Here is a 22799-nt window from a genome sequence, read left to right as displayed (position 1 = left end):
GTTTAGAATGTGATTTCTTCCCGGGAGAAAGACCTATTTGTTGCACTTGAGGAACATGGGCCTAGGCTCACCATGAGAAATTATAATCGCCCCTTAAAACGTAGGCCACTGAGAATGCAACAACAGATTTTTTGGGACAAATAAAAAAAGAAACAGGAATGGGAGTGAGGGTTACAAGGGATCCAGAAGGGGACACTGACCACAGAACACTAGCCAGAGTCCACTGCCCCTGTATGAGCCCGTGGATGCCGACTAGTGAAACTCTGCCCGTAGATGTGAGCAAAGGAGTGAGAGAAAGACAGCTCCACCCTCACCCAGGTTCCTCCAAGCCAGAGCCTCTTTCCTGGTACTGTAGATGGCCAGCTTGGCCAGAGTCAGGAGGAGGTTCACCAGGAGGTCCAAGGTCTTGGTGGGGCCATGGATTGGGAGCACATAAAAGAAAAGATGCAGGGAGAAGCGCACCCAAAACCTCAGCAAGAGGTTCTGGAGGAGGTGGAAGAGGGACTGCAACCTGGCACACTCAAGGTAGGTGTGCACCAGTATCTCTCTCTGTTGGCAAAAAGGGAAGGTGTTGGGGGTGTCCATAAAGTGCACCAGATGCAGGTCCATGGAGACATCTCTATGGAAGACCTACCAGCTGAAGTCCCTGGTGGCTCGTGGGATCAGGGTAGAATACAGATTTGTCCACTGGGGACTCTCACCTCCGCTTTCACCTAGGGTGTCCCACCACTTGTTGTCAGGGCAGGACATGAGGACAGGATGATGCAGCACAATTCATGGGCGATACAAGTGAGGACAGGATGTCACCTTAGAGATTAACTCATTCAGAGAGGCTGGAGCTTTCATAGGTGACAGCTGATGTTGTCAGAAATTTCATCTTATAAAGAGACTGAGAGATTCCCAGGGAGGAAAATGACCAACAACATCACAACAACAAGAATATGAATACCCCCTATACCTTTCTTATGCCTTTCCAACCAAGTTAGCCCCTAGGTGCCACCTTGACCTGCCTTCTGCCTGACTACAGACTAACATGACTAACTACCTCTCTCTACCTTGTTTTTCATCAGTAGCGCACAACCATTTTATGAAGAAGGTAACATTATCTCAACTTTAAAAACAGGGGAATGGAGGCACAGAAAGGTGAAGTGACTTGTCCTTAGAGTCACTCAGCAGCCCATTTGCAGATTTGGGGTTTCAACCAGGTTTTCTGCATCCCAGTCCAGTGTTCTACCCACTGGACAAGACTGTCTGTGAAAAACATCCATTTTGACAACATATTCAAAACAGTAATCATGTATAATATAGCTGATCTTCAGACATTTTCCACTCATGTGATGTGGTATTCTCCCTGAAAATTCCTGCCTAACTTTCCTTTTGTTGTGGGATGATATAACCTCACTCATTAAATGTTCAGGAGACACAGAAGAAGTTAATTCAACAGTAGGAAGAATGGGCCTATGCTGTCAATGAAACTATCATCAAAGAAGAGGTAATTATCAAAGAAGAAGTGTGGAGGTTGTGGAGTTTATTTACAGGAGAGACTAAGTAAGAAATGTCAGGACTGGGGAGCCAGTGGAAAGCTAAGCCACATGTTTGGCTGAAGTCTTGTAGAGAGAGGAGATTTATGGCCTACTTTGATAAACAAGTTACTCTCCATTTGTACCTGGAGGGGATGAGATTTTGCTAGGGCCTGAAGCCACTAAACCCCTGATACAGAGAGGATCACTAAGATGTGTGAGAGATGCCTGGTGGGAGCTGGAGGGATTAGATCATATATTAAGTTCTGAGTGAGTGCCCTGGTTTATTATCCTTCAAAGCAAGAAAGAAAGGATGCTGTGGGATCATGCCCTAATCCCAGGTCCTCTTCATTATATACCTTCTTGGGGATTTGTTTTTAAATAAACCTGCTGGATACCTGACTCTGCCAAGTGATCTGGTAATTTTTAAGATAGAGAGCTGCCCAAGAGCAGACTCTCCTCAAACAAACACTTTTCCCTTTGCTAAATATCTGTTGCATGAGTAAGACAGTACCTTTGTCTATTTAATTCTTGAAAATAGCCAGGACTTTATTCCTAGTTGCTTGGTTATTTCCTCACCCCATTCAGACTGTGCTCAATACAAATATATAATATAAGTATACAGTTTCCAGCAAATAACTAGCAGGCACGCAAAGAAAAAAAATCTACTTTTTAGTTTTGAAAGCCTTTCTTTTCCAAATACTCTGTAATATCAGGATGAAATGGATTATAAGATGCCCTCTAGAGTGATGCTGTCAGGTCCAAATGAGTTGAGGTGACTGATGTGGTATTTCTTTTGTGGCGAAAATGATCAAAATATAGGGTCCCGTGTGAGTGCTTTTTCTATACAGTTGTGTACATAGTGCTACTGGGTAGTTTCACTGGTGACAACATTATTAGGTCCAGTGTCAGTCAAAAAAGCAATCAAAGCTTTAAGGCACAGAAGATATGGGACAGAAAATATTAATGCTAATATATGATTACATAAATCTCAACTACAGCCTCCTGAATACACTGTGCTCAGTTCAGTTGTTCTGTCTCCCAAGTTTAAAAGCAGGCACTGAAAATTATTAGAGCACAGAAAACCCTTTCATATGGAGAGAAATTCAGGCTGTTTAATTTACAGAGGAGATTAATAAGAGGACACCATGTTGAGGTAGAAAATAATGGCTGGAATTAAGTAAAGTGAATTGCTTATGCCTATTTACTCTCTCATAAGAATAAGGAATAAGGAATTTCACTGACATTATAACATAGCAGATTTAAAACTTTCTGTACTATGAACAATTTTCCTTTTGGAACTTAATGCCACAAGATATGCTGAGGGGTTAGAGCTTGCAGCATTTGGAAAAGCACTCAAAGTTAATATTGACAACTGACATGTTATAGGGTATCCAAGGAATGCTCCAGGGCATCTTATATGGGCTTCACTGCTGGGAGGTGAGAAAAACTTGTTCTAAGTGCAGGATAGCCTACAATTGCCCACTGTGGGGTTCTTGATTTTTTGTTTGAAGCATCTAATAGTAGCTGCTGCTGGAGACACAATACTAGACTAGTTGCACTGCTTGTCTGTTCCAAACTGGCAATTCAGGTGTCATACCATCATGGTAACACATCCCAGCCCCAACAAAAATGAGAGTTATCTTAGCTATATATTCTTCAAAGTGGGATGGGCAAAGAAAAGAGGAGAGGCTGGGCTGAGGATGATGGAGCTGCCTCTCTGTGCATGGATTGTCTATTCTTCCCTGCACAGCAAAAGCTCAGGAGCCCATGGCTGACTGTTGCAACTTTAGGTGCTGCAGTAGATACAGCAGCACTACTTACAAAATCCTTTCCCCACATTTCCTATACAACCTTACTGCAGACTGTCAAGCTGCTCTGATCTGGGGATTGCAGTGAGGGGCGGGGGCGTTATAATGATCTCAGCTAAAGATAAATTGGTGTAATGACAAAAGATCAACAGTAATTATGTATAATGTTTCAACATATCACTGTTAGCTCAAAACATCCTCATAACAAAAGAAAGAGTAGGGAGTGGTGTGTGTGTGTGCATGTGTGCATGGGTGTGTGTGGCATCCCAAAGTTTTACTGGAGCTGGCCAGGAGGACCCACAATGAAGAGGTTAAACAAAATCCTAACAAGTGCCTCAAGTACATTTATACAAGCAAATACTGACAGCAGCAACTACCTGTCTCAGCAGAATTCCCGGTCTGCCCCAGACATGCCCAAGGACTCAGCTATGCCCTAGAGAACTTCCTGTTTACAGCTACGTATCCCCCATAAAGCAGAGCATGCTGTGCTTCCCACATCTCCAGAGCCATACATGGATCTTGAACATCCTGTGCTTTTCCGTCATCATAACACTTTTGTTCTGAGAACGGCTGGGAGAATTCTCTCACAGGATTGTTAACAATTGGTCATCACTTTTTTGATGTGTCAGACATTAAAGTACTCCAGACATTCAGGTTCATTACTCAAGAAGGAAACGGTATTGACAAAACATTCCCCCTTGTTCTTCCATCTGTAAATGTGCTGTTAGCTGTTCGTCATCTCCAGCGATAGTCTCTAAAGTCAGCATTTCCATAGGGAGAATACCTGCTTGTATTAATTTCAGGGCTGATTTTAGAATATGCACTAAGCCATTCCCAGCATTGTTAATTGAAACCCTGCCTGGGAATATCAGTAGAAAAGCCAAACACTAAGTGGTCCTTGAGACTACATTCCTCATCCTTTGTGGCGGAGGTCTCCTGCTTAAGGTTTAGGCACAAGAAGATTGTAGGGCTGGTACCCATGCTTTTGAGTCTTCAACTTTATGAACCTGGCACTTTTCATGAGCAGCCAATTCATTAAAAAGAGGAAAAGAGGCCCAGATTTTAGATTCATATTTTGTTATTATGTTTTTTAGCTAAACCTATGTCTATAAAGTATATTCTTTGCCTTCCATACAGATATTTAATGGATGACTTTGCATAGAGACAGAAAAGAAATGGTATCAGGATAATAAATCAGAGCTTAATGGATTCAATCTGCACTCTGGACCTCATTAATGCTGAAATAATGCCCAGTGTTCACTGGGGATGGAGGCAGTAATTCTTGATGTCTGAAGACTTAAATATATGGGGGCTCACAGGCAGGTTGAAACAAATTGACTAAAATTGTGATATTTAATGCACAAGTTAAAAAGCAAATTCAGTGGCTGTGTGAATGAACTTATTCAGACATAAAGTGACTTTCTATTGCCATAAGTTAACCTTGAACACTGCTGTGCATCCACCTGTTACAGCTTGCAGGGGACGTGCTACAGAGCAGGGAACTGACTCCACTACCCTCAGACCTCACTGCATAGATTGCTGGGGGAGTTGAAGCTGGAGACAATTTTCTGTACAGGCTATGCAAATCCTCCCCCACCTCTGTGCAGGGCAAGCAAACCAGGAAGTTTCTGTGATAAGTCAGGGACAGGAGTTGACCTTAAAATATTATTTTTAAAACAGCTATATTTTTGCCACTTATTTTTTAAACTTGGGGATTTCTATTTCTCAATTCAGAATACTTAAGGGCTTTCTGTTGCCAATGATTTTCTGTGCTTTGGGGTGTATATGTCTAGCAGCACTTCTCCTTTGTATTTTCCTTTTTTGGCAAGATAAGAGCAGCAACAGCCTCAGTTTTGTACACTACTTATTGTTCTCTTCTGAATATCTTAAATGGATACAGCAAAATGCTGCTGAATACCACTCCCAGCACAAAAAGAAGTTCAAAAGCAGATCAGACATGTAAAAAAAACCTAAAGTTGCAATAAGCCCTAAAGGCAAACTTTAAACTAGGAAGGTAAATTCATGTGCAAGTTATAGCATAGTATCACATTTTTAAAAAAATGAACAGAATTAGAGTGTAATTTCCAGTCCTCTCCAAAATAATTCTTCAGGTAGAAGCAGAATCCATGAGAACAGAGACTCTAGAGACAAGAGAAAGATCTGTGGTTACAATCTATTAATTTAATTAATTAATTAATTAATTAATTTACTGGCATCCATTTGGAACAGACACACACACATCTTTTCATGTCAATATTGTCTCCACAAAAAAGAGGTGATAAAATGATATGGTGCACATCTTTGGAATTTCAGTGCCTCTCAGTCTTCTGTGTTCATGTTTCTGTGGATACCCAGTTCATTTGTAAGACAGGAACAGAAATGTAAACTCAAGACTGGCAAAGCACCCTCAATTAATAATGTTGGCACATTAGCAAGTGTCACTTTGCTTTGTTAAGTCAGGTGTGAATGTTATAGCACTCAAGGAACCATCAACATTTCAAGCACTACTTTAAATGAGTAGACTTTTTGTTTGGAGAGACATTTACAGAACTGCTGAGCATTTTGTTTTGCGAGAATGTATTTGACAGCCTGGATGGCAGAAACAGGTATATTCATTTCTGTATACTTCTGCTAAGGAAAAAAACAGTTTTTTTTAACTGAATGATTGTGTCTGGTGGTTAAAAGCCAGAATCCAAAAAGGTAATTCAAGCTCCCTCGAGGTTTTTCAGCTGTGGGAAGCCCCTAGGTAATTCAGAAGAAACCCAGATAAACAACCTCTTGATGTTATTGTATGATGGTTGCTGAGTTAACAAAAGGGTTTTGACCCTGAGGTAGGTACAATATAATCAGTTTTAGTAACCTTCACACTTTTTATTTCCTTCCTTTTATTTCAACACACAATAACTTCACTTTGAGGTAGCACAGCTCCTTTTCCAGCAAATGTAACTCCCCATTTTCTGTCTTAACTGAGTCTAGGATTCCTTCTGTAACCTAGTTTTTAATTAGCCTGGAGAACTCATTGCAACAACACACTGATCAATCTCAAAGCTTACAAGGGTCAAAGAACTCAAGATACATTGCACTAGTATATAGAGAACAATTATCTATCAAAGAGCCCTGCCCCCATCTGTGGAGGTGGCCTGGCAGGGACCTGTGGCTAGGGAACAGGTCAGGGAACAGGTACAATGCCTTGGCAGCTTTGGTGGAGGATGCAGTAGAGGATGCCGCAGAGGAAGTAATCCCTGGAACCCCTACTGGACAGACTGGTGGACCACTGCCCAATCAGAAAAAGAAATGCTGGGTTATTGTGGTGGGCAACTCACTCCTGAGAGGCATGGAGGGCCAATCTGATGACCAGATCCTATGGCAGGAAATGTCTCCTGAATGCCCGGATCTAATATTAGCGACATCACCAAAAAGATTCCTGATCTCATCCAGCCCTCCGACTACTGCCCCACGATACTTGTCCATGTGGGCACAAATGATGTGGCTGGGAGTAGTCCTGACCACATCATGAAGGACTTCCATGAGCTGGGGGCCAAGCCTAGGAAGTTGGGGACGCAGGTGGTATTCTCTTCCATCCTTCCAGTTGGAAGCAGCTGGCGGCGCCAGGATGCCTACATCAAGGTAGTCAATCAGCGGCTACAGAGATGGTGTCTTCAGGAGGGCTTTGGATTCTACACTTCGATCAACACTTCCAGGGAGGAGGCTTCCTGGGATAGGACTTGCCCCAGCTCTCTTGACTTGGTGGGAGATGCTATTGTTGTGGCTGCTGCTCTAGCAGCACAGACTAGGCTGCTGCCACTTGGGGCAGCAGTACAGGCTCCACAGGTGATGCTTCTGGTGTTCCTTTCATAACCCTATCCCACCCCAGCACAGGGATGTGCCTCCAATGACAAAGCCCTGCAGGGGGGTTCCATTCAAACCCCTCTCACCTTCCAGATACATTACTGGGCATGGGACTGCTTCTGCCCAGGTTCTGTGGGTGGGCTGCTCAGGGCTATGCAAAGACTTATGGGGGGAGGGGGCCATTCTGGCACCCCCCTGGTGGCCCACTCACCCCCCCCCATGCTACTGAGTATATTGTGGGAAGGAGGAAGAAAATGGGTTACAACAGGAGAAGGAAGCGAAACCGTAAGAGAAATAAGTTCAGGATCCTGAGAACTAGAGACAGTTGATTAATGCTACTTCAAGTGTTTCAGCTGTGAGATTCCATAGTGATATCGCAGAAATACTGGAATTAGATTGGCTTTACAATTTTTTGCATTTTTTCATAGAATTTTGTACCTCATATTGCTAGGCCACTGCCTCTCCCTTTGATAACAAAAGATAGCTGATCCTGGAAAAGATAAATGTTTTCAGTGGGGGGGGAGGTATTTTTTGTTTTTAAATAACATATCCAAATATCACATGCCAAAAAGTGACTCAGTTCTTGTGTTTATGCAAATTCATGGAAAATCTGTGCTGTAAAAATATAAAATCCATGCTAATCTTTTTTTTTTAATAACTGGCTAATAATTTCATTGTATATTTGCCAATACACAACATGGTTAAATTCTCATAGAAAGTTATACCCATGTACAAACAAATATCATAAGTATTCTCTTTGATGATGGTTCTTATGCTTTACTATCAGTGAACATATTTACCCTTATGTTTAAGTTCTGCTAAGTATACAAATTATGTACTCCACCCTTCTTAGAACATCAGTGTGAGGGGTCAAGTATTTTGGGTGTTTGAAAGAAATATTGCTTTATTGAAAGTGCTGAAATGGTAGACTCAGGGAGGGAATGGGGGGAGAGGAGAGAAACAACAATAAGATCCTTCAGTTAATTAAATGTCTCACATGCTGCATAGTTGTGTAATACTTAATGTGATATATTTATTACTTGCAAAAACTATATTGAAGGAATGCTATTTATTTTTCAAAACAAAGCACTGAAAATTTAGGAAAAGCCAGAAGTTTGTGGGTTTTAGTTTTAATTCAGCCCCTCTTCTCCGTATACATTAAGGCTAGGTACAGAAGTTACAATTAATGTGCATTTAGCATGGAGAAACCACTTTACAACTGTAACAAAACAGACATTCACAGTACATAAATTGCTTTAAAAATAGCAGATTCTGCTCTAAGTTAACCCTAGATGGAAGTGGTATCAGACTAAAGTGAATTATTTAGAATGCTTTAACGAACACCTGTACCAGATCCTGTCCTGAGTTAGGGTAGGTTGCATGCCACCAGCATCCTAAGGGTCCCATAATAGGTGGCTTGCTAGCCTTGGTTGATGCTCATCTGCTCCTGGCAAACACCAGCCCAGGACAACCCCTGGGCTGTCACAGAAAAGAGACAGAAAAGGCTCCGTCTCCTCCTTGTTTGGCCAGGTGGAGGGCAGGAGGAACGGAGCCACCCCTGCTCCACAAGCCCCCCACCCTCCCAGCTTGCTGGCTAGGGCCTTTGCGGGGAAGGCCAGATCTGTGTGGTAAAGGGGTTCCCTTTCCTCTCTGGTTACAGTTCATGGTGCACCAAAAAGTCATGCAGGACAGCCCCATGCTGCAGCTTTTGGCTGCCATTGTCAGGAAGCTCAGGAGCACGGGGTTGGGGGAAGGGAGTCTCCCCTGCCATAAGCACTCCCCTCTTCCCCCCACAGCTTGCTGGCTGGAGTCTTGGGACACCAGGCTGGGTCAATGTGGCACCTTCTCTCTGCCCCCCTCCACAGTTGCAGGCAAAGGCTGCAGCAGGGGCTGCATGGACATGCTTTTTGCTGCAATGGGAACTATAGCTGGGGGGAAGAAGGGGAGAAAGAGAGTTCTTACAAACTGTGCAACAGGCAGGGTAGATCAAATACGGCAAGTCTAAGAAGCCTTGATGCCCACCAAGACATTTCCAGATCTCATTTAATGCTGAGCTCATGATGGCAATATCATCTCTGTGCTGAAGGAATGGTAAATAATGAAGTGGACTCATGAAAGCACATATAGAATTTGAAATGAAAGCATAACTGATATGATTATATTTCTGACCTGTTCCTTGCCTTCCCTGCCTTTGTTAAGTCATGGAAATCAGGAGTTCTAATAAATAGAAAATGAGTGCCCGGAATTTTAAACTGGATGCTAATCTGTCATGTCTCTTTAAAGAAATCATTTCCTTTTAAGAAGGGTTTATGAAGTCTGAGGCAATGTTGTCTAGCAATTTTGGCTAAAAGCTGTCTTGGATATTAGTTCAAATAAGCCACTTAATCTTGGTTAGTTATTGGGTTAGTCTGTTGATTTCTTTTATCTCATTCAACCAGCTGGAAAACTTATCAGAGTAGGAAACTTCACTGAAAAACAGATACATCATGTGCAGTCTTGGATATTTAGCAGGTGAAGACTGGGTCATGAGGCAACCAGGTACTTGTATACTTAAGCACATAAGGCCAATGTTAGCAGTATTTGTAATCTGGCACTCTCATTGTGACCTTTCTAGTTTTCTAGCAGGGAAGACAAAGGTCCTGCTCATGGCATTATGCATCTCATTGGAATTCAACTGCTGCCATATCACCTCTTTCCTTCCCATGCCTCTCTCTAGCTCATTGAAGGGAGAGAAAAGAATCACTTCAGACTTCCCCAGAGGGGAAAAACACTGTTATTTTTTTTTTATCTTATTGATATTGCCATGTCCCTTAAAGTTATGGTCTGGGACCCCATTGTGACAGGTGCAGTACAGATATGGAATAAACAGTCACCTGATTCTATCTGCCCTACATACTAGAAAGACAAGCAAGTAATTCTGGCCCTACTGAGCTTCTTTGAATGTAATTCTGTACAGAATATGTCGTTTTCTCAATCTGTGGTAAAGGGAACTGAGAAATTCTCAATTCTATCTTGGGGACCAAGGCAGAAGTATTTACTGACCAGAGTTGTTTTCCTTTCTCTCCGACATGTCTCTTTCTGGTGTGTGCATTCTAAGTGGAAAGGAGGAATGTAGGGGTGGAAAGACTGGAGATAAGAGACATGGTACTCACAGTAAATGAGCAAAAAAGATATAGGACACATCTTCAGCTACTATTAGTGGGCATAGGTGCACTGACTTCACCATGGCTAGAGCTGTCTACAGGAGCCCATATACTTTCTTGGGGCTTCCCAGTGCATTTTCTTTTTCATAGTATTAAGCTGTCCATGGTAAGCACTGTCTGTATTTTGTGTCTTCAAATTGCGTTATTCATAATAGGTGTTTAGGAGCATAAGAAAAATATTTCAAAATGCATTAATTCAATATTATCCACTCAAAAATGAAAGACTCCTTTGTCCAGATGCCTTTGTCCAGATTGTGTGGTCACATACAAACACATTGTATGGCTTGCAGTACCTAAATGCCTTTACAACCTTCCAAAGCACATTCTGAATCTTACATTTTGTTTCTTCTATGGTAAATATTTTTCCTCTCTGGCTAATTCCATTATTGTTTCAAGCACTTCCATTTAAAGTTCTCTAGGCTAGGTACAGACATTCAAAAAGCCTGAGGCAGAATTGAGCTATGTTATGCAGTTTTCTGTAAGCAGCGTAATTTAGATCAGTAGCAAACAGAACACACATTCACCCTTTGGGGGTGGGGGGGAAGCAAGTCTTAAACCAGGTTCAGCCATTTTTAAACCAGTCTGTGCGCTGAACTTGTGTTCTGTTTTGGGTATAGATTAGGGCTGTGGAAAATTTTGGCAGCTATTTTGTTTCAGAGGTGTCTCTGGCATGAAATGAGGCATCCAAAAAGTTTTGGAAATGTTTCAGAAAATTGCAGTTTCAGAGCCGGGCTTGCAGGGAAACAACTGTATGCTGCTGCCCTGCCACATGACTCGGCTCCACAGGGAGCAGAGATCCACAGTGGGGATCTCCTTGCTTCCACTGCCCTCCCTGTGCTGACCCGGCAACACAGGGCTGCATGGGGTGGACAGTGGTGGTGAGGAGATCTCAGCGTGGATCTCTGCTCCCTGTGGAGCCAGGTTGCGTGGCAGGGCAATGCTGGTCCCTGTCATGTGACCAGGCTCTGCAGGGAGCAGAGATCCATGCTGGGGTGTCCTCGCTGCCACTGCCTACCCTGCGCAACCCCACGTTGCTGAGGCAGTGCAGGGTGGGCAGTGGCAGCGAGGAGACCCCCAGCATGGATCTCTGCTCCCTGAGAAGCCAAGTCGTGTGGCATGGACCAGCAGGCTTGCTTGCCACTCTGCATTTCTTTCCTGGCCCACTAGCCAGCATGACAGGGATCAGAGATCCATGTGGGGGTCTCCTTGCCTGAATGTAGGGCAGTGGCCCTCCCCATCCCTCGGACAAGTCACCCATGGCTTTTATGCTGTGCTCATTTTTTGTCCAGCGTAGCATTTTTTTCCTTATACTCAAACAATTCTAAAATCAAAATCTGTTAACTGGAATTTCATCTATGCTTTGTCACCTTGCTGCATTTCTGAATTTACTGAGCTTTTTTGTAAATTTTTTTCCCAAATGCTCAAGGGGACAGCTCTTAGATTACTCGAGAAAGCTAGACTCACTCTTCTTTTTCTAGCTAAATTTGTGTATTGAATGTAATCATTCATGATTCATTCAAATTGGCTTCCTGCAGCACTAGAAATCAGAACTTTGTGGCATTAACTCAGACTTTTAATTTCTGTTCCTTTGCCAGACATAATATTTCTTGAATTAGTAAGTTATTCCTGTTTGGGAGTAGCCAGTTACAACACCTACATCAGGAAATGTAGTGAATTTGGCCCACATCCTTGAAAGGAACTTTGGTGCCGAAAGTAGAACTTTGTGTCTAAATTCCACCTAAATCCAAAACTGTAATCTTCAACCCCCTGGTCAGTTGCCACTTAATCCTAGAGAGGTACCATATTCCACAGAAGTTTTGTTGCATGCAGAATTTTAAAGCTGTACTTTTGCAAATGCTCAGAAGCACTTTCGTATTCTCATTAAAAAACTCAGGGACTGTGGCGTTGACACCTACACAGTCAAATGGGTCACTAACTAGCCGGAGGGCCACACCCAGAGAGTGGTGGTAGATGGGTCATTTTCGACCTGGAGGAATGTGGGCAGTGGGGTTCCACAGGGCTCGGTCCTTTGGCGACTTGGACAGGGGTGTAAAAAGCACCCTGTTCAAATTCACAGATGACACTAAGATGTGGGGAGGAGTGGGCACACTAGAAGGGAGGAATAGGCTGCAATTGGACCTAGACAGGTTATTGGGGTGGGCGGATGAGAACAGGATGGGTTTCAACACTGACAAGTGCAAGGTGCTGCACCTGGGGAGGAAGAACCAGCACCATACCTACAGGCTGGGGAACTTCTTATCAGTGCAGAGACAGAAAACGATCTTGGAGTCATCACTGATGTCAAGAGGAACATGGGCCGGCAGTGTGGGGATACAATGAGGAAGGCCAAACGTACCTTGTCAGGCATCCACAGATACATCTCAAGCAGGTCCAAGGAGGTGATCTCCCCCTCTATGTGACACTGGTCAGGCCGCAGTTGGAGTACTGCATCCAGTTCTGGGTGCCGCACTTCAGGAAGTATGTGGACAACATGGAGAGGGTCCAGAGGAGGGCCACTAGCATGATCAGGGGCAGCAGGGCAAGCCCTATGAGAACAGGCTACGGGACCTGTACCACAAGTTTCAACAAGAGAAGGCTGAGGGGGGATCTAGTGGCCATTTACAAAATAGTCAGGGGAGACCAACAAGCATTGGGGGAGTCCCTGTTCCCCCGAGCACTATCAGGAGTGCTTGGGGGAACAGGGACAAGAAAAAAGCTGGCAGAGGGTAGATTTAGGCTAGATATCAGGAGGTGCTACTTCACTGTCAGGGGAGCTAGGATCTGGAACCAACTTCTAAGCAAAGTGATGCTGGCTCCTACCCTGGGGGTCTTTAAGAGGAGGTTAGATGAACACCTTGCCGGGGTCATTTGTCTCCAGTACTCTTTCCTGCCATGGCAGGGGGTCAGACTTGATGATCTGCTCAGGTCCCTTCCGACCCTACCAACTATGAAACTATGAAACTTTTTGGGAGGGGTGAATAGCTTGGTATGTAGCTCTACATATTTAGCCTCAGAGACACTGGACGCATTTACATGAGATAATTTACTGCACAGGAAACTAATTTGCTGCACTGTAAAGCCCCTCCATCCTAGAAGGATATCCTAACAACAAGGTTAAAATGGGAGGAGACACTTTGCCTCCTGTTTTGAAGTGGCTCCACAGAACATAAAAGATTCACTGGGTCAGATAGAGAGAGAGAGATTTTAATTCTCTATTTTAATCATTAGGGCTTTCGTATCAGGAGTGGGGGCTAGGTTTTATATCTGATCAAAAGGCCTATTTATATATTGAATGCTGGGTCTGTTTAACATAAAATGAGCAGACCTTAGAGCAGAGTCTGAGCTCTAGGTCTCCCTGGGTGTGTCTACACAAGATGTTTACTGTGGAGTTGCCTCATTAGCTCCGCAATAAATGGCTCAGCATCTACCCATGGTGCCCTATGAGGCCACAGAAAACTAATAAACTCTATAGCGGGGCAGGACTTGTAAATACAAGTATTACCCTGTTTGGGGTTTTTTCTTGCACAGGTGTATTTGTTTTGTTAAATATAAAAGTTATTTCTCTGTCCTTCCATCTGGAAAAGGATAGTTCAGTGGAGCCAGGTTAGATGCTCTCTCTCATGTTTTCGGTGGTCTGTACAAATCTTAGAAAGACATCAGAAAGAATATAGATGGAACTTAATAATAAGTCCAATCAAAAAATGATGTCAAATTTGACTAACGACTTACAGATATTATCCACACCCATTGCTGTGCTGTAAATAAGATATTATGTGACTAGGATTTAATTCCGGCATGTTTTAAGACTCTCATAATTCTGGAGTTGGCTTAGCTGAAACTGAGGACAAAAGAAGGATCTCCATTGATTTCACTAGGAGTTGGCTCTTGGCAAAGGAGAAATAGTTAAGAATTAAGTTACAGTTCGTTCTTGGCCTGCCCCTAGCATAAAAACATATAAACATGGCCTCATATGAAACACAGTTTGTAAAATTAAAGGCCTCTAAGTAATTCAGAAAATGCAAACATTGTGTCTATTTGTTTAGAACTTGAAGGGCAATTAGTCGGAGTGATTTCAAATGATGAGTGCTTAAAGTGATTTTTTTAAGTGTACTTGATGTCTACATTAGGTGAGTCTGTCCAGTATAAAAAAGGGAGGCTTGAGTGTAACACCTTAAACTATTAATTAAATAACACTGGTATCTAGCAGAGTCCTAATTAAATATCTGATACAATTTTATTCACAAATTTCTAGAGAAGCTTGCTTTATAGAATTTCTATGGCTTTTTTTTGCCTATGCACCAAGCTGTTTTGTTGGGTCCTATCTGTGTGGTATAAATGCTAAACAAGGAAGGAATAGTGAAGAAAAGAAAGGAACCTCAGATCCTTGTAGGAGGCTTTGTAGTTCTTGACAGCAGTATTGGATAGAGGCAGGAACTCTCCCAAGTTCATAAAGTCTATATTACAGGCAAGGATGGTCATCAAAGCTTATTTAAATAGGAAGAAGAGAGAAAGCAATAGCTACAATGAAAACGGAGAGCTCCTAAACATGATTTTTACAAATGAAATTAACCTTAAATTTACCTTGAAGTTAATGTTATTATCCAATTTAGGTTGACACCAACAAAACTTTGCAATAAAAACCTAGACATTTATTAAAATAGGGGGGCAGGAAAAGTTATGGAAGGGTCATATCTGATTGCTCACAATTCGTATGAGCTGATAAAGCTATGTGCAAAATATATCCTATTTTAGAAAGAGCTAATTAGCAATATCAGTTAAAAATAACAAATTTGTGATGTTAGTGGAAATAACATGTAATATGATGCAAGCAGGAAACACTTTCGATAGGCATGTTTTGAATATGATTAAATGTCTTTATTTGCCTTGCCTCATTGCTTGTAATAGATTACTTTTCTGTGTGCAGTTGTTCTATATGAACATTCCTTTCTTGGGTTTGCTATTTTTATATAAAATAATATTTCAAACAGGGCAAAGCCCTGCCTTTCACAAAGTTCCACATTTTGTAATAAAATCCTTCATTTTAAAAATGCTTAAAGTGCCTTTTAAGAAACTCAGTAGAAGTTAAATGTTTTGATCTCTACCTTCCTGCTGAGATTTGATTTCAGTCCTCCTGAGAAGGGTGGTTCATTTGCTCAATGTTCAAGAATTTTTTTAAGAGGTTATTAAAGCCATTAGATTTTTTTCTCCACTTCTACAACTCTGTGCACTTTCTTATATCCTGTCATCGTTTTAGAATGGTAAAACAAGAATTAATTTCAAATTGCAGCACAGATACCAAGTTAAAATGCAAATCCACCATTTGCCAAAAATTCTCTTCCTTGAATTTGTGATGGGACATCTGCTCATGTCAAATTTCTCTTTGGATAGCTCAGTATAACCAACCAACACAAAGCAAGGAAAAAGTAAACTAAAATTGCTTAGAACTTACGTCTTGTTGTTTCTAGAACATCTGAATATCAAACAGCATATAAGCTTTAGACAAAGCAAAGAACAAACATTTATTGTTGGTTTTTTCCCTTTTATAATCACAAAGCAGTTGTTCAAACATGCTTTGAAAACTTTATTTGACTGCATCGCCTGAAAACAGTAATGCAGGGACAAAAACCTATGTCAAGGAAAACTTAAACTGGTTTTAAGTTTTAGATAAGTTTCCACATGTATGCAATTTCACCTGTATCCTCTGATGTTTTTTTCTTCCACATTTCTTCCAAAATATGACTCTTCTGATCTGAGCAAAAGGCACTTTAAAGTTTACTTGAAATTGAATAAGATAGAACTGTCTAGGAAAGCAGAGGTGAAACAGATAGCAGTTACACTTCCCTAGCTTTGTTCCAGGAGCTGAGACTTCAGCCTTCCTTGGTCAAGGCATAAGTATTTTCTGCGGATCTGTAGTGCTACAAATATGGATAGTTGTTTGCTAGCCTTGGCAAAAAGATGAATATCTACCATTGTGAACAAACTCATCTCTAACTGGGAGGTATCTAAATAATAAAAAGCAGTCATACAAACCTACTATTGTAGACACCTCAAGTTGGAATATCATTAGTCCTGGATTATTTCCTGGTCCATTAAATACGCTATAGACTAAACCCTACAATCAATTTGTCAGTATTTTGTAAAAAGTAGGACTACTAGAGTCTTAGAAGATTTTCTTGACGAAGAATTACGCCCTTACACATTTTAGGGAGCAGTTGTTGACTCAGGTCCTACCTCAGTCAAAGCACAGAAACACATAAGTCCTGCCTGTACTATCATGGAAGCAGGTTCTGGTAAGACAGGACGAAAGAAACCCTCCCCACCTGCATCTACAGGCATGTTTGAAACTCCAAAATATACTCCAAACCCAGCTGATACAGTCTTATTCCTCTATAGTGTTTCTCAAGCCCTCAGGTTCCTGCAGGCTTGAGAGTGGCTAGTGGAAATGAGCCTAGATCTACCTCACCAGAGAGCTTCTGATTTGTAATGCACCAGTCAGCAGATTACTCATGCTAAGTCCAAATAGTCTGAAGTTACAATACTGAACTTTTGCAAGGAATGCCTCGTGATAGACTACACACTACGGGCATGTTCAGATGCACATGGATGCTTGGGTCCCTGGAGACAAGTAATGGCAGCTCACCCCCGGGAATACCTGAGCCGCACACGCTTTGGCACACAGAAAGTTACCCTGGGCAGGGTTGGGGAAGCTGAGGCCAGCACTGTGCTGGCTCCAGCAGCCTTACCCAGGATCCTGGGGGCCTCCTGGTGCTGCAGCCACGGTGACTTTGCCATGCAGAGCCTGGCTGGCAGTGGACTGTGGCTCTGGGCAGGCCGGCTCCATCTTTCAGCAGCACACCCTGGCCATTCGTCTGGCTTTTTTTCCATGGGTCTTTTTGAGCCCTGCTCAAAAAACCCCATGGAAAAAAAACCTGGCGCAGCACATGCTTGCAGCACAGAGACCACTGGACTGTGTGGTATGTGGTGCTGCAAACGTGTTTGCAGTGCCACATACCACACAGCCATGCTCATCTGGATGTGCCCTAAAAATGTATACATCAAATAATTCTGTAAAAGTAATACATTCAACATTAAGAGGTGACGTGTGAACACAAAATAGGCAGATACAACTGAAAAGATTTTATTTGAATTATCAAGCCTTAAATGTCACCATTTGGCATCTGCTTCACTTTCATAACTTAGTCCTTTGTGAAAACCATTCACAAGCCTAAATGAACACCACATTGTCTCCCTTTGCCAGATGGAAGGAAAATTTGAGATGATATGCCCCCTTTTCTTAATTCTGTGAGAACAACAAGTAAGTTAGATATACGGCCTTTACTTCCATTTAAACAACTCAATAAAAGGTCATATAAAAGCCAATGAAAACAGTGCTAAGCAATTCAATGATCCTAAATTTAGATACCTGATAGTTATTCTGTCTTTATTTCACTCCTCCACCCATATCAATTCTATTTTCATCTCCTAACTCCTTGTAGTTATTCTTTTAACTTTCTTCTTCCAAATAAAATTACTGTGTTTTCTATAAAGAGAGTCTATGGGATATGTTAGTGTTTTTGTTCAGACCTGCAAGTGTCTTTTAAAAATACTTTTTTAAAGGGCTTATTTTTAGGTCAATTCAAGTGCTAAAATATCACACCAAGTCTTGGATGTTGAAGAATTGATTCCAAAGAGACATTCATAATAATTATAGGGACACACCAGAGTCAATATGATTAAACTCAGCTTAAACTGCTCATTATTAAGTCTTAGTCACATTGATGTGCTGCGTTTATTATGCCAATGAAACTGCTGGTTAATTGTTTAAAAGAAATAGAGCCAAAAAAACTAAATACACAATGCTATTTATTTTTAATAGTTGGCTTTTGGTCTTATTGTAGTCATGTGAATCTTACTGTAATCTTCTACAATTAATTCATGGGCACCTCACCCCTGATGATAAAAGGAATGCTTGATTGTTTTTTTGCTACACGTTACATTGCATGATTCAGCAGCATTTTAGTGGGAGAGTTTATAGCAGAGACATGCTGGGACTGATGTACAAGCTCACGTCTACCCAGCGTGATTGCCTGCACGTATGGAAATTGCATTAAAGAGGTGCTAATCTATTTGATTCAACTTTGCCCCCTTTTCCTGGTTACAAATGTTAGATCATATACAAATGTTAGTTCATTTGTCAAATTTATAAACACCGACTATATATTGCTGTGATAACTCATAGATTATAGAGATATTAATCCAAGTCACTGCTTGCAAGGGCAAAAGAAGTCTTTGTACATACATTGACAACTTTTATTGTATCAGCAAATCCTTTCTTGAATTGTACAGCTCGCTCTTTACTGGTATTACTGAACTTGGATGGGTTTCTAGAAGAGTGAAAGGTCTGAGGAAGGATCAGAGCCACCACTAACTATAAGTCTAAAGCTATCTCCATAAATATCCTAGGACCATAGAATTTTTCTATTTATTGTGAGGTTTTGTACACTGCCCCTTACTGAAGAAGTCCTAGTTGATCTAAAATGCTGGAAGGATCTTCAGCATATTCTCTAGGAGAATTATTTTCCTTAATCTACACTGATTGAAGGCTGACTTATGTTGTGAAGCATGAATTTGAGATCCTTTTTTAAAAAGCTGCATTATTAGTTCTAACTCATGTAAAAATGGATGTGATCTAAGCAAATGTTACATACCTTCCTTCTTGAAACTAATGTAGTCCAATAAAATGCTGATCTGAACTTTGAATGTAGCAAAACTTAAAAAGTTCTGTTTAAAAACTACTTTATATTATGTTGGAGTACATGGATGTGAAGTATCACAATTATATTTCACAAGTCATTTATAGTGAGATAATTTTATTTTGCTGCAAGTTTTAGCCTAAAAATACTGATCTCCAAATAAAAGTTTCCAGAGATAGTTGAAGATTTAATGGTGTTCAGTATTTTTGTTTTTTTATGGTTCTGTCCTGAGTTCACTTCTTGCCTAGTTGTCTTAATAAATTATTATCCATGTTGCTATTTTTTTAGTTAAGCAAAACTAAGCCACACAGAAAGCTACTGTTTGGTAGGTTAGAGTCTAACTTTACCATAGATCTAGAGCACGGTGGAGGACGTGGCACGCTGTGTTCCCAGAAGTGGAACAACGAACAAACTGTGGCCCACAAGCCTAGCTTCTTCTGCTCACCTTGCTGTCCAAGTTACATGACTCTACCTTGCAGGAAAGCTCATCCTGTCCTGCATGCTGACGCAGCTTCTCTGCACAGGAAGCAAAGTGAACTGGCCCAGGGATCCTCTGCACTACTTCCCCATCAATTTGCTTGCAGTGAGAAATTTCAGGTGAGTTGTTTTTACTTCTTCTTACTTCCCTGAGGGGCCCAAAAAGGGCTGTGACAATCTAGCCCACTGATAATTGAGGTGGCAGAATCAGGTCCGCAAGTAGTAACCACAGTGCCTTGGACTAATTCAGACAAACTGTGAGATGTAACAGTCCAGTCATATTTGCTTCCATCTCCTGCCCAAGAAGCTCACAGAGCACAACTTTACAAAACCTCCAGAAGTGAAATTATCTTAACAGCAGCATAAGCTCTGCTTTGCCTTATGAACCTGAGACCTGGAAAAAAATGTTTCTTGAATGTCATTCAACTGTAGTTATATTCCAGCAGAATGCAGTTAAATTCTGGCTATAATGATGGAGCATTCTGTGAACAAGATAGACTTTATGAGCCAAAGTTAATTGGTTTTGGAGTGTTCCTCATCATGGGGAGTGGTATCCAAAATCAACCATCAGAACTGACCCTAAGAGTCACTGTATCTAGAAATGCATACAGAACTGGTAATATTGGAATGATGTTGTAGCTATAATAGTTCAGTAAATAAGCAAAGCAAGGTTTTTGTGTGGGATTATCTTCTAATGGACTAACTGTATGATTGGGATAGTCCTAAGGTAGAAACAGACACAACTTGATATCACATCTGTGCTGCCATGAAAAATTTAATGGTGACACAATTAGTGAGCAAACAGACATCCCTACCCTTTTTATTACAAGGTAGTGTAAATCAGTGCTGCTTTATTGAGGCAGATGTCTATTTGTGCTGTGGCAGGAGAGTGTGGGTTTCCAGCCATCCCAGGCAGGTGCTTCAGGGGCTTGAGGGGCCTGGTCCTGCAGACCCTGGGAATCCCCACAAAAGATCAGGCCCCTGACATCCTGAGAGCACCTTCCCAGTTTTCCTTGCTTACAGAGACAGGCCACAGGGAATCTCACAGCACTTCTCTGTGAGCAGGGAAAGCCAGGATTCCCTGATTATGGAGATCTGCCCTGGGATCTCCAGCGGTGTGACTCTGTCAGTAGAAAAAGCTCATACAAGTCCTGGTGCAGAGACATGAGGATCTGGGGAATCCCTGGTGGCTTGTGTCTCCATGCTGGGACCCACACCAACCTCTGCCTCCACATGAGGTATGATATAGCACAGGACCCAGGTCCTGGGAAGAAGGTGTGGGGCAGTGAAAGGACATGGGGGAAACCTGGGCAAAGGGAAACATTGCAATTTGTCTCACATTAAGCCACTACCCAAAGTGTGACAATGGGTGACAAGTGTTGTTCCCAATAAAGAGGAATGCATTCCACCACAGTTTGATTAGCTTCATTTGGTAATACCTGGTTTTACCCTTAGACAAGCTTCTTCTCTACATCACCCACAAAGATATCGCCCATAGAAATCCTTACCTTGCATAACTGGTAGGCACTTAGCAACTTACATTTTTTCTAAACAGCAGCATATGATTTAAATTGGAAATGAAAAGAATTAGAAAGTCTTATGTTAAAAAAAAGTGAAATTTTTCTTCTTTTGCTCTCCCTTTTCTTTACATCTCTCTGCCTCCACTCTTTTTCCGTGATTTCTTGTTTTCAAAAAGAAATCACAATACAATTTATCACAGTGGAACTATGATGGGCTAGATTTTGGGAATCCATTTCCATTCTAGAATGGACTCAAGACACTAATTTTGTTTTTGTAATTAGGTTTTAATACAATTTTATGGAGAATTAGTACCTTTTGCAGAACAAGTAATAGATGTAGCTCTCAAATATGGCAGTTTAAATCTGAAGACCCTTAGGGCGTATGCACAAGTGCACACAACTGCTAATTCAAGTATTAAACGACTGCACAGTAACTGTTGACACTGCACAGTCCCACTGCTCCATGGGTCATTTCTGACCTGATGAGCTACTGTGCAGTAGCAGCAGTGTCACGGTAGTTCATGTTACAACGATGTAGCATCTCATGCAGAGGCACCCTTAAAGTCTCAGGAGTTACTCCAGTTTTCCAGCAGGTCAGCTGGGAGCTGAGCTTTTATTGTGTTTGGAAAGTGTTGTATAAGGGTTATATATATGCGAGAGAGAGAGAGAGATCAGCTAGACAATGTTTTATTGATATATTTGTAAGTTAAAGCAATTTGGAAGCCTACCAGTGCCTCTATGATCATAATAAAATAAATTCTAAATATCTATATATTTTGATGTTTTCTTTTGGTTTTCTTACCATAGAGCAGTTAGAGCTCCCCCTGACCCTTTCACTAACTGGGATGTGGGGACAGCTGCCCCTACAGCCACAGCTCCTGCCAGCAGGTCTTATCCTGTCTGGCAGCTGGGCACAATAGGTGTGTGATGGGGAAATATGGAGTTTGCAGGAAGGGGTAGGAAGGAGTCTGCAGGGGATGTGAGTGGGTGTGGAGGGAGTTGGAGAGCATGGTGTATGTGGGTAGGTGTGGGGAGACTATGGGTATGGGGGGCTGTGCGGTGGGGCTGCTCAGGATGGGTGATTTCCTTGTTCTTCCGCAGGGCACAGCCCCCCCCCCAGCACGTGGACTGCCCACCTACCCACCTGCAGGACCCCAGCCCCACCCCCTACAGGGCCTACATGCCAACTCACATGCCCAGAGTCCTCCCCCTTTGCACAGCCCACAGTTCATCAGCAGCAGTGGCCACTGGGGAGCTCAGGGCCTCCTAGCACAGGCCTCCCCCCTGCATGTCATGGGGCAGCAGGGGGAACTGCAGCTTGACCCTGGCCACCTGGCACCTGGCGATGCCTATGCCACTTTGTGCGGGCCTGGCACAGCTAGACATGGTGCCATGCACCTTTGGGCAGCTCTGGGCCACTCAGACTGTTGCCTGGGGCTCTGCACCACTTGCAAGGATTGTTTGCTGCACTGGACCAGGTCCTGCATGCATGGGAGAGGCCTGGCCTGATGGCACACAGGGGCTATGCATGCAGGACCCAGCCTGATGTGACAGGTAGTCCCCGTGAGCAGTTCAGGGCTCTGGGTGACAGCTCAAGTAGCCCGGAGCTGCCTGAAAGCTCATAGCCCTGTACCAAGCTGGGCCAGGCCTGTGCAATGTGGCACAA

General features: G+C 42.3%; 1 pseudogene; it reads left to right on the top strand.

The window, feature by feature from the left end:
* The first annotated feature begins 417 nt into the window (after positions 1-417).
* On the top strand, positions 418-7053 carry LOC149873098 (uncharacterized; annotated as a pseudogene).
* Positions 7054-22799: the final 15746 nt, after the last annotated feature.

Source organism: Crocodylus siamensis, chromosome 1, assembly GCF_052110815.1.
Source record: "Crocodylus siamensis isolate JL-2025a chromosome 1, ASM5211081v1, whole genome shotgun sequence".
In the NCBI taxonomy this organism is placed as follows: domain Eukaryota; kingdom Metazoa; phylum Chordata; order Crocodylia; family Crocodylidae; genus Crocodylus; species Crocodylus siamensis.
This window is presented reverse-complemented; position numbering and strand designations above follow the sequence as displayed.